Here is a 12,129-nt window from a genome sequence, read left to right as displayed (position 1 = left end):
TGTAACTTAATCTAACTTCCTGCCTGGGCAGCCTCTGAGCAGCTCTCCCATCTAGAGCTGATCAGAGTAGCTGGGCAGTATTGATACAAGGGTTTTTTTTTTAATTGCTGTAGTCCTATGTGACAACTGGCAGCACTCAGGACAGAAGCATATGAGTGCATCTGCAAGGAAAACCCTCGGAGGGGTTTAAATTGCTGAAAAATTCACTTTCCTCAATCAGCTTAAGATGGTGACAGTGTCATGCATAAAACTTGCATAAAACTGTAGTTAGGTTTAAATTTGGAGCTTTAGATAACTTATGATTAATGATAGTTTGTAGTTAAAAATCCAGCATGGCCTCCGCTATTATTTTCTATTAAGAATTCCCAAGATGGAGGACACAGACTAAATTGCAATAGCAAGTCAGAAACAGGGGTTGAACAAAGTTCAGGAGAATGACTCAAAACACCTGCAGGGCAGGGCAGAAAGTGGAGTAGCTATGATGTAAGGGCAACACTGATTGGCTGGATGGGTTGCCACCCATGCAGGGAGCTCTCAGCTTGAAAGGTCAACCAATCAGAGGAGGCCAGAAACTAAATATAAGTCTGGCCCGATGCAGGATTTGTGTGTGTATAGACAGACGAATGAACGGATGAACGAGAAGAGAAGATAGAAAAGAGAAGACTAAAGAGCAGCAGCATACCTGACAAAGCAGAAGGACCCTAGATGATTCAGAGGGATTGTTGAAAGAGCGTAAGTTTAATTTTTATGATGATTCTCAAGAAATGACTGAGTATGCCTGTAAATAAACCTGAATGCCTACTTCCGAATGTGATCTATCCCACCCCATTTTGTGACTGTCTGATCACCACTCATGAGATGGTAATTTTAATGTTCTATTGTAATGCTGTTTTATACATATGCATGAGTATATTGTACTAGAGGCCCTATGCATGTGTATGAAGAAGGTCAATGTGTACCAACTCACAACATAAGAACGGCCATACCAGGTCAGACCAAAGGTCCATCTAGCCCAGTATCCTGTCTACCGGCAGCGGCCAATGCCTGGTGCCCCAGAGGGAGTGGACCTAACAGGCAATGATCAAGTGATCTCTCTCCTGCCACCCATCTCCACCCTCTAACAAACAGAGGCTAGGGACATCATTCCTTACCCATCCTGGCTAATAGCCATTAATGGACTTAACCACCATGAATGTATCCAGTTCTCTTTTAAACGCTGTTATAGTCCTAGCCTTCACAACCTCCTCAGGTAAGGAGTTCCACAAGTTGACTGTGCACTGGGTGAAGAAGAACTTCCTTGTATTTGTTTTAAACCTGCTGACTATTAATTTCATTTGGTGACCCCAGTTCTTGTATTATGGGAACAAGTAAATAACTTTTCCTTATCCATTTTCTCCACATCACTCATGATTTTATAGACCTCTATCATATCCCCCCTTAGTCTCCTCTTTTCCAAGCTGAAGAGTCGTAGCCTCTTTAATCTTTCCTCATATGGGACCCGTTCCAAACCCCTAATCATTTTAGTTGCCCTTTTCTGAACCTTTTCTAGTGCCAGTATATCTTTTTTGAGATGAGGAGACCACATCTGTATGCGGTATTCGAGATGTGGGCGTACCATGGATTTATATAAGGGCAATAATATATTCTCAGTCTTATTCTCTATTCCCTTTTTAATGATTCCTAACATCGCGTTTGCTTTTTTGACCGCCTCTGCACACTGCGTGGACATCTTCAGAGAACTATCCACGATGACTCCAAGATCTTTTTCCTGACTTGTTGGAGCTAAATTAGCCCCCATCATATTGTATGTATAGTTGAGGTTATTTTTTCCAATGTGCATTACTTTACATTTATCCACATTAAATTTCATTTTCCATTTTGTTGCCCAATCACTTAGTTTTGTGAGATCTTTTTGAAGTTCATCACAGTCTGCTTTGGTCTTAACTATCTTGAGCAGTTTAGTATCATCTGCAAACTTTTCCACCTCACTGTTTACCCCTTTGTCCAGATCATTTATGAATAAGTTGAACAGAATTGGTCTGAGGACTGACCCTTGGGGAACACCACTAGTTACCCCTCTCCATTCTGAGAATTTACCATTTATTCCTACCCTTTGTTTCCTGTCTTTTAACCAGTTCTCAGTCCATGAAAGGACCTTCCCTTTTACCCCATGACAGCTTAATTTATGTAAAAGCCTTTGGTGAGGGACCTTGTCAAAGGCTTTGTGGAAATCTAAGTACACTACGTCCACTGGATCCCCCTTGTCCGCATGTTTGTTGACCCCTTCAAAGAACTCTAATAGATTAGTAAGACACGATTTCCCTTTACAGAAACCATGTTGACTATTGCTCAACAGTTTGTTTTTCTATGTGTCTGATAATTTCATTCTTAACTATTGTTTTGACTAATTTGCCCAGTACCGATGTTAGTTTTACCAGTCTGTAATTGCCGGGATCGCCTCTAGAGCCCTTTTTAAATATTGGTGTTACATTAGCTAACTTCCAGTCATGGGGTACAGAAGCCGATTTAAAGGACAGGTTACAAACCTTAGTTAATAGTTCCACAACTTCACATTTGAATTCTTTCAGAACTCTTGGGTGAATGCCATCTGGTCCCGGTGCTTTGTTAATGTTAAGTTTTTATCAATTAATTCCAAAACCTCCTCTAGTGACACTTCAGTCTGTGACAGTTCCTCAGATTTGTCACCTACAAAAGCCGGCTCAGGTTTGGGAATCTCCCTAACATCCTCAGTCATGAAGACTGAAGCAAAGAATCCATTTAGTTTCTCCGCAATGACTTTATCGTCTTTAAGCGCTCCTTTTGTATTTCGATCGTCAAGGGGCCCTACTGGTTGTTTAGCAGGCTTCCTGCTTCTGATGTACTTAAAAAACATTTTGTTATTACCTTTGGAGTTTTTGGCTAGCCGTTCTTCAAACTCCTCTTTGGCTTTTCTTATTACATTCTTGCACTTAATTTGGCAGTGTTTGAGCTCCTTTCTATTTGCCTCACTAGGATTTGACTTGCACTTTTTAAAGGAAGTCTTTATCTCTCACTGCTTCTTTTACATATTGTTAAGCCACGGTGGTTCTTTTTTAGTTCTTTTACTGTGTTTCTTAATTGTCTCAGTCTTCTGGGTAAATTGAATGTATAATCTTTAAATGTAATGTAACTGTGCCTTACTGCCTATTATATACTGTACTGTTCTGTCTTGCTTTACTGAATATCCTGTAATCACCTAATTTTATCCCAATAAATATGACTTTGTTTTCAAAGAAGTACTGCTTGTATGACAATCCTCTGAGTGGAGGGCTGTATCCATGCCCTTCCAAGGGTTAGCAGGATTAGCCTGTTCTGGGGAGTCCTCTGCGGGTCAGACAAACTTCCTGGCAATTCCCTTAGGGCAGCTCACTACCTTTCTCCCCATTTGGACAGACTAAATTAACAAATCAATTTATAATTATAGGCAGACCAATATTGAAGTGTCTTGGGTCCAAATTTTGGACCCAACAGTATGGTTGTGATAGCAGCAAAGAATCCTGTGGCACCTTATAGACTAACAGACGTTTTGCAGCATGAGCTTTCGTGGGTGAATACCCACTTCTTCGGATGCATTTGCCCCACACTGGCAGAAAAGGGGTTTAAAGCAGCTCTAGGGAGGCTGTACAGGAGGCAGCAAATCACAGAAGGGCTTATAGGAGCAGCCAATCAGGGCTGCAGAACAGAGCAGGGTGAGCTAGTCTCTGGAGCCTGAGAAGGGAAGAGCAGTGGCTGCCTTGCAGGTGGAGGGGTAGCAAGCACCCCGGACCAAGCAATGCTGCAGGCAGAGATCCAGAGGGCTAAAGGCAGCTCCTGGTGGGCTGTGGGGATCTGTGGCCCTGGCATCAGGGCCAAGAGGGTGCTGGAACCACAGAAAGGAGTGGCTGGACAGTGGACTGCAGGTCCCCCCCCAGAAGGGGGAACCTAGTGCGGGAAGGCAGCTGGAAGGCAGTGTCACTGAAGAGGATGCCACTGTCCTGGGAGTTATGTGGGTCCAGGAACAGAAGTGACAGTGAGCAAGACACCACTGTGGTGCCTCCTACTGGTCGTGAGTGACACCCCATCACAATAATCCTACCTCCAAAACACTAATATAACACTCCTGCCCCTGGCCATGCCCCTTAACTCGCGGCTTGCAAGATGCTCTGTAAATCCCTTCAGTAGAGTTGAGTAGTCACTACAACGACTACAATAATAAATCATTGTACTTATGGGCTAACCACCCTAAACTAAGGCCAAAGATCGTTCTAATTTGTATTGCCAATGAATATCAACTCCTCTGTTATTACTGTAAGTTTATTTCCCAGTGTACTGAATGTTACCATTGATTCTGCTAATCCCTGCAATAGCAGAAATATAGAAATATTTGACCTTGTCACATCTCAGTAAGTATCCTTGTTTTACCGCTCCTACTACCTTAAGTATGTTTACAAATTTGTTGGGAAATATAGGGCCAGATTTTGTTCTCAGCCACAAAGGTGCATCTCCCATTGACTTCAGTGGGAGATGCATTGGAGTAACAGAGCAACAGAACTGGCTTTTTTTTGTTGGGATCTCTATATTGAATCTACTGGCTCATTACTCGATACCTCCCCTTGTGAACTGGAGAAAAAGAATGTAACCAGTGGAAAACACTACTATCCAGTTCAATATCCAGCCAGTAGAGGGCTCCATAATCCCAAGTAAATAGGGAAAGGTAGCAATATCCTGAGGACAGAGGGGACCATGCTAGGCAGAAAGCTGTAGGCTATGAGAGTCAGAGCATAAGGTCAGAGGCAGCATTGGATTGGGAGCTGGTTGTGGAGTGAAGGCTGAGCAGCAGGTAGCTTTGGGGTGGGACTGGAAGGCTGATAACTCTTGTTGGCAGGAAGCCAGCAGTAGCCACCCCAGGCAGTGGGCTGCTGGCAGGAGGACAGCATATGGGTTACAATGAAACTTTATCTCTCTTTGCCTCTACTTTACTACTGTAGAAGCTATGCCAAGAACTGGTTTGAAATCTTTATGCCAAGAGAACTTGATTCCTTCACTTTTTCCAGGCCTAGTAAAATAATTCCAGGTTAAGTATCTGAAACTGGTGAATGTTAATAGGAGCCCACCAAGGGCTAGAACCTAGCCTAGTGCCTGGAGCTTCTACATTGCTTGTCTCAGAGCTCATGGTATGCACAACACACTACCAGGCATCAGGGGGATTGGTGTACCACAGTAGTCATGGCAACACTGCAGTCAATTACAGCATCTATTATTGTAATTAAAGAAGGTATTGAATATGTAGTTCCTGGAAATAGGTAGAGGAAAGAATAACCCTTCCTTCTGATTGTAAAAATTCTAAAGACTATATTGCCCTTTATACATTCACAGATTCCAAGGCCCGAAGAGACCATTGTGATCATCTAGTCTGTTCTCCTCCGTAACACAGGCCACAGAACTTCTCTAAAATAATTCCTAGAGCAGAGCTTTCAGAAAAACCTCAATCTTGATTTTAAAATGGCTTGTGATGGAGAATCCACCACAGTCTTGGTAAATTGTTCCAGTGGTTACTTTCTCTCCCTGTTAAAAATTGATGCCTTATTTCCAGTCTGAATTTGTCTAGTTTCAATTTCCAGCCACTGGATTGTTTTATACTTTTGTTCGCTAGACTGGAGAACTCGCTATCAAATACTTGTTCCCCATGTAGGTACTTGTAGATTGTAATCAAGTTACCATTAACCTTCTCTTTGTTAAGCTCAACAGATTGAGCTCCTTGAGTCTTTCACTATAAGACATGACATTCATAAACACATCCCATCCTTTAGGTATGTGTCTGCTAGGAACAGAGTGCGTCTGGCTGATGGCCCTGACTAAGTCAAGCATGTTAGAACCATTGACCACTCATCCTTTGTACACACAATCCCCTTTCTCATTCTACAAAGAGATTTTTATCCTGGTCCAGCTTATTGAGCAATACTAAGGCATTTTTCTTATAACATTTATTCACATTATCCAGCACCTCCTGAGCAACACAATCCGAGGTCTTTAGTGTTTCTGGAGGTTTGGTAGTCATGCTGCATTCCTGTTCTGGGAGAAACAGACTTATTTTCCCTTCATCTGCATCGCTCTGCCTCACGTATGTTGGGTACCCGTGAAGCACAATGCCATAAAGTTTAGCCTTTTCACCATGATCTCATGTTGGCGTAAATGCACACCTTCTTTCCAATAGAAATCATTAACATACTTATTTTGTTTTTCTTCATCTGTGCACCAGCTGGGATACTCTGACGCCTCTTGTTTCTGATGGAGGTGTAATTTTATGTACTCTGAAAAGAGTTTGTCAAAAACTTTTCTTCAAAATTCCAGATTTTGTAGATTTGTTGCCTTCACGTTCCCCTTCGCTACAGCCATGTTCAATTCCACCGTGCACCAAGTCCCCAGGATGACTCTCTCCTCATCAGTATGGGCGCACATCTCCCGCTGCTCGGTTTTGGCAGAAGTTCGGCAGAGCGGGAACGTACGTTTGCCACCCGCTCTGACAGGTAACATCGGGGAAAGAGGCCTCACGGGATACACTTTAACTTTCACAATTCCAAAATAATTTTATGGGGTCCAAATTTGTCATGAACTGTAGTGGGGGTGTAATTGGGTATTCTTTGATTTTTGTTTACGAAAGGGTACAGGCTGGTAAAATCGTAATAGTGGATTTCTTCCCCGGCTTAGGTTTGTAATATAGGTGGATAGCATTAGTTCTCCCAGCAAAAAGAGCATCACTAGGCACCAGAGACTGAGGCAACTGGGCTTTGTTTAAGAAATCTGCAAGCTCCCTGTCTGTTTCTACTATCGTCTCCCACTCGTGCTCTCAGAGGGTCCTGACTACATACCCTAGTCTTTTCAGACAGTTGGTCTTGAGTTGCATCTTGTAATAAAGAAACCTGAAGGCTGCCCCCATCCTAGGATTCTGTGCTTTTTCATGATAACCGGTGAAGCAGCTGTGGAGAAAACACCTGTTAAAAACCATGCATACCCAGTCAATGACAGCGCAACCATCTAGCAAATAGGGGCCTACCTGTAATTCCCCACCCTGTAACACATGCCATGTTTGTATATTTTCTTTGTGACTGGTAAACAACAGCCACTGAATGGCCAGTTTCAAATATCTCTTTTTCTGCCTATGATAGTTGTCCAGAGGGAGAAGGGCTACTGCGTTAGACTGTAAAAATATAAACCTATACTTTGCCACGTAGACAAATGCCAGCTTTATGTAGCCAAAAGGATCTATATACAATTTTACCTCTATGAATTTATCAGGGCCTCTCTCTACAATATCTCCCATCTCTGTCATTTTCATGATCTCTTCTCTGTACAGGATAAAGGCTCATCTCAAAATTTTGACACTCCCCTGATAATAATACACGTGTTCTTTCTTCAAGTCAAATGTCTCCTGTTGGTTGTCCCAATACCAATTGAGAAATTCTACTTTCTCCCCAGGCATCATGCTGTTGACACCATAGTGCTCCACCTCCAGCATTGGCCTCACATCATTTTGGTTTTCTAAAGTGTTAAAAAAAAATGTGGGAAATACCCTTTGCAACCTTCAAACCCCCTCGCCTGCACGAGCTTCCTAAGCTTCAGGGCAAGAAGTTTAAAGAGTTTATAAAACGAACACCCAGGGCTTTAACGTCCATAGATATTTGCTTACTACCTTGAGTTATCAGTTCTGTGCACATCTTTTCCTTCAATAACTGTCTAATGACGAAGTACACATCACAATCTTTGGAACTGCGTGCTATGAATGTGTAGTCCTGGAACCTTTTGCTGATAAAGATCTTAAAGGTAGAAAGACACTCACCTCCCTTAAATTTCAAGGATTTTTCTGGCTTTAGGGACATAGCAAAAATGTAATTGGACGCACATAACCCCGTCTCCTACATTCATACAATATTGTAAAAAATATACTTTTCTGATGATTTGGGCTTTCTAATGCTGTCCATAAAACACAGGTGGCTGTCTACATCACTAGTATTAAAACCCTGACACTGCTTATAGTGCCTCCACTTGCACCTGTGCCCCTTGTCTACATAAGACTGACACTTATCACATTAAAATTTTAGACAGGCATTCGAGTTTTTTTTCGATGCACAGTCTACGTGCCTGTCTAGACATTCTTTGGCTCAACAATACAGTTTACAGCTAGGACACTTCAGTTGAGGGTGACCATACATCCCGTTTCAGTCGGGACAGTCCCTTTTTTAGGTCCTGTCCCGGCCATCCTGACTTTTTTGGCAAAACTTAGCATTTGTCCCATTTGCTCTTGCCAACTGATCATCAATGAGCCGTAACATCCCATCAACATGCATTTCTCTATTACTCTGTAACAGCTTAGAGGCTTGATTTAAAAAATCTGCAGCAGACAGGTCATCCCTAGTTTTTCTTACCGAAAACAAAGGATTGGTTAAATCATGACTCTCTAAACATAAGTGAATATAATAGCCCACTGTTAATGCCATCGAAAACTAGCTGTATTCCCTTGTGTATGGCTTCAACGACCTGCCAAGCTGACAAAACTAAATTCCTCACAATACACCTAACCCTCTAAATCGAGGTAATTCCCATTGCCAACTTCTCACTTGCTCCATATACACGTCTGTTTGTGGGTCCTCATCTGCTTTTTCAGGTTATTTGGGAGTTCCTCTGTAGAACCATCAGGTGCATTTTTTCTACATCAGCTGCTATTTGAGAGTCAGCCTCCAAGGGGCCACCACAAGGCTTATCAGGAGCAGATGGGGACCCATCAAGAGACTCTTCTGGGCAATTTTCTAAATCAGAGTCTATGTGAGAGTCACTACTGCCTCACAGGAACCCAGAATCAGGGTACGTCTACACTACAGGATTATTCCGAATTTACATAAACCGGTTTTGCAAAACAGATTGTATACAATCGAGTGCGCACGGCCACACTAAACACATTAAATCGGTGGTGTGCGTCCATGGTCCGAGGCTAGCGTCGATTTCTGGAGCATTGCACTGTGGGTAGCTATCCCGTAGCTATCCCATAGTTCCCGCAGCCTCCCCCGCCCCTTGACATTTCCGGGTTGAGATCCCAGTGCCTGATGGGGCAAAAATCATTGTCGCGGGTGGTTCTGGGTAAATGTCGTCAGTCACTCCTTCCTCTGGGAAAGCAACGGCAGACAAGCATTTCGCGGCTTTTTTCCCTGGATTGCCCTGGCAGATGCCATAGCATGGCAATCAGGGAGCCTGTTTTGCCTTTTGTGACTGTCACCGTATGTGTACTAGATGCCGCTGACAGAGGCGATTCAGCAGCGCTACACAGCAGCATGCTTTTGCTTTTGCATGACAGCAGAGATGGTTACCAGCCATACTGTACCATCTACCAATCCATAAATTGGTAAAAAGATGATCATGGTTACCAGTCCTTTTGCACTGCACCATCTGTTGCTGTCATAAGTGCCCCTGGCTGCTCTTAGCCAGGGGCGCAAAAGCCAAAATTGGGAATGACTCCCTGAGTCAATCCCTCCTTTTTGGTATCTAAAAATAGAATCAGTCCTGTCTAGAATTTGGGCAAGTGTACTAGAGAACTACTGTATCATAGAACCAGAGAGCACAGCTGCTCTGTGTCAGATCCAGCAGAAATTATGAGCTGTATGCTATTCACAGGGGGTGCTCCTGCAACAACCCCACCTGTTGATTCCATTCTTCCCCCAGCCTTCCTGGGCTACTGTAGCATTGTCCCCCCACTTGTGTGATGAAGTAATAAAGAATGCAGGAATAAGACACAGTGACTTGTTAGTGAGAAATGAGTGGAAGGCAGCCTCCAGCTGCTATGATAGTCCAGACAGGACAGTAAGGAGTGTGGAGGAGAGGAGCCCAGCATCCCTCTGCTAGTCCAGGGGCAATTGAATCTTTTCTTTACACATGAAGGGTGGGGGCTGATGGAGCTCAGCCCCCTGTTGCTATGATGACGATGGTTATCAGCCATACTGCACCATCTGCCAGGAAAAATTAGGGCCAGGTGCCCTTGATTGACCTAACTGATGCTAGTTGGCATGGTTACCAGTCCTTTTGCACTGCCCCATGTGCCAATAGGCTGATGATGAGGACGGGTACCAGTCATATTGCACCATCAGCCACCCATGGCGGGGGGGAGCAAGGATGTTGGTGTTGAGTGCTGCAGCATCGCATCTATCTGCAGCATTCAGTAAAGATAGGGTGACATGTTAAAGAGTCAAGAGAGGATTTTTTTCCCTTTCACTTCTGGGGGTGGGTGGAGGGGTGCGTAAATTGCCAAGCTATGCCCTGACCCACCGCGGACACTGTGTTTGACCCTAGAAGCATTTGGAGCTCAACCAAGAATGCAAATACTTTTCGGAGACTGCAGGAACTGTGGGATAGCTTGAGTCCTCCAGTCCGTGAGCGTCCATTTGATTCTTTGGCTTTCCATTACGCTTGTCACGCAGCAGTGCGCTGAGCCCCTGCTACGGCGTCTGTCTGGAGATTTTTTAAAAATGATTTTGAATTTCGTCTTCTGTAACGGAGCGCTGATAGAACAGATTTGCCTGCCCTTACAGCGATCACATCCGCATGGTCCATGCGGGAGCTCTTTCTTTATTTTGATTTTTTAACTGCATCGCCACACGTGCTGATCGGAGCTCCACGCTGGGCAAACAGGAAATAGGCGTTGTGGCGTTAAATCGGTTTTATGCTCCTAAAACCGGTTTAAATGCCTAATGTAGACCAGGCCTCAGATTCCACCTCCCCATTCCCAGAAATGCCAGTTTGAGAGCCTCCGCTAGGGGGCATCTCATTTTGTTTTTCTCCTCATCACCTCTATAGCCTTTTTTAAATTTTTTTTTTTTTTTTTTTTTTTTTTTTTTACAACAACCTTCATCCTAACTTTTTGGCAGATGTCTATTTATCCCCCAAATGCTGTCCCCCCTTTTGTTTACACCTCAGCTGATGTGTACCCTTGAGGATGCCCCTTTTACCCAAGCTTCTGTCTACAACTAGTCGTGCCTGCTCAGAACCAACCTCAGGAAAACTGAACTATTTTTCAAAGTTACCCAAAAGAGCTTTTTCATTTTTTATGTAGTTTCTAGTCATCCTTTCTTTTGGAAATCCTGAGGATACAACACCCATCAGCTTTCTGAACAGTGTCATATTTTTTCCAAATCTCTTTAGAATACCAAAGAGCTGTGCATAGCTTACTGAGATGGGAAAATAGTTTGTAATAAATTTTTAGATATTTCATAATGCAGGAGTCCTCTTTTTTTTTTTTTTATTCACAACCCCTAAAGCTTGTGCTCTGGGTTGTGAATGTGTGTGTTTTCAATCAGTTTTCTCAGGGCCTTGTGTGGTGTCGACCACTGAGGAACTGTTTGCGCGTTGTTGCTTTTTACCAGAGACTTTTGTTTTGTCCTTGGGTTTGACGTATCTGAGCTTTGGATGCTACGTCTGCACTCTTCATTGTTAAAGGTCTCAGAGCAGATTCCTGGTTCTTTGGTGGTTCCGCTGGAGATGTCCTTGTAGCTCTAACTATGGCATCATCAGGTGATTTTCCCAGGCCTGATTAGGAAAACAGAGATCTTCCAATTTAGAGTCAAATAAACATTTTACAAAATTCACAAAAACCACAAAACTTAACTTTCCAATCTTTCTCACTCACACCTATGTATTTGCTTAAAACACAAAACCGCATAAACAACCAAACAAATAAGCAAAATATATTTACTGGCTTCTTCCATCTGTCAGCTCTGGACGCTGGTGAATTTTCCTTTTCAGCTGTCTTTCTTTTGAGCTTGTTTACCCTTTGGTCTAAGGGTCTCTCATGCTTTGACCATACTGTGGAGCAGACAACATTATTATAAAATGCATGAAAATGATCTTGTAACGTTTAAAAATAAAATATCATTAGGGTGGTTTTTCTATTTAAAAAGTCAGATTTAAAAAAATAATCCATTTCAGGCTGTACAACAAACACAGGTTTTGGTTTATTTCTACCACTAGTGTTTCTCCAAAACCTAGACATTTTAATATAAACACTTGTTTCCACCATACACACCAAAACAAAGCAATAAAATACTTTAAGCCCCTCTCCTAGCTATGTCT

At 43.0% G+C, this 12,129-nt stretch overlaps 1 long non-coding RNA gene across 1 annotated transcript; it reads right to left on the bottom strand.

Annotated features, from left to right (window-relative positions):
- Window positions 1-6,028: 6,028 nt before the first annotated feature.
- LOC120401720 lies at window positions 6,029-11,863 on the bottom strand. The gene is made up of 3 exons (XR_005596677.1): window positions 11,753-11,863; window positions 11,421-11,586; window positions 6,029-6,995 (listed from the first exon to the last, which is right to left on the bottom strand). It is a non-coding gene; the product is annotated as an uncharacterized LOC120401720 (long non-coding RNA).
- Window positions 11,864-12,129: the final 266 nt, after the last annotated feature.

Source organism: Mauremys reevesii, linkage group 3, assembly GCF_016161935.1.
Source record: "Mauremys reevesii isolate NIE-2019 linkage group 3, ASM1616193v1, whole genome shotgun sequence".
NCBI lineage: Eukaryota > Metazoa > Chordata > Testudines > Geoemydidae > Mauremys > Mauremys reevesii.
This window is presented reverse-complemented; position numbering and strand designations above follow the sequence as displayed.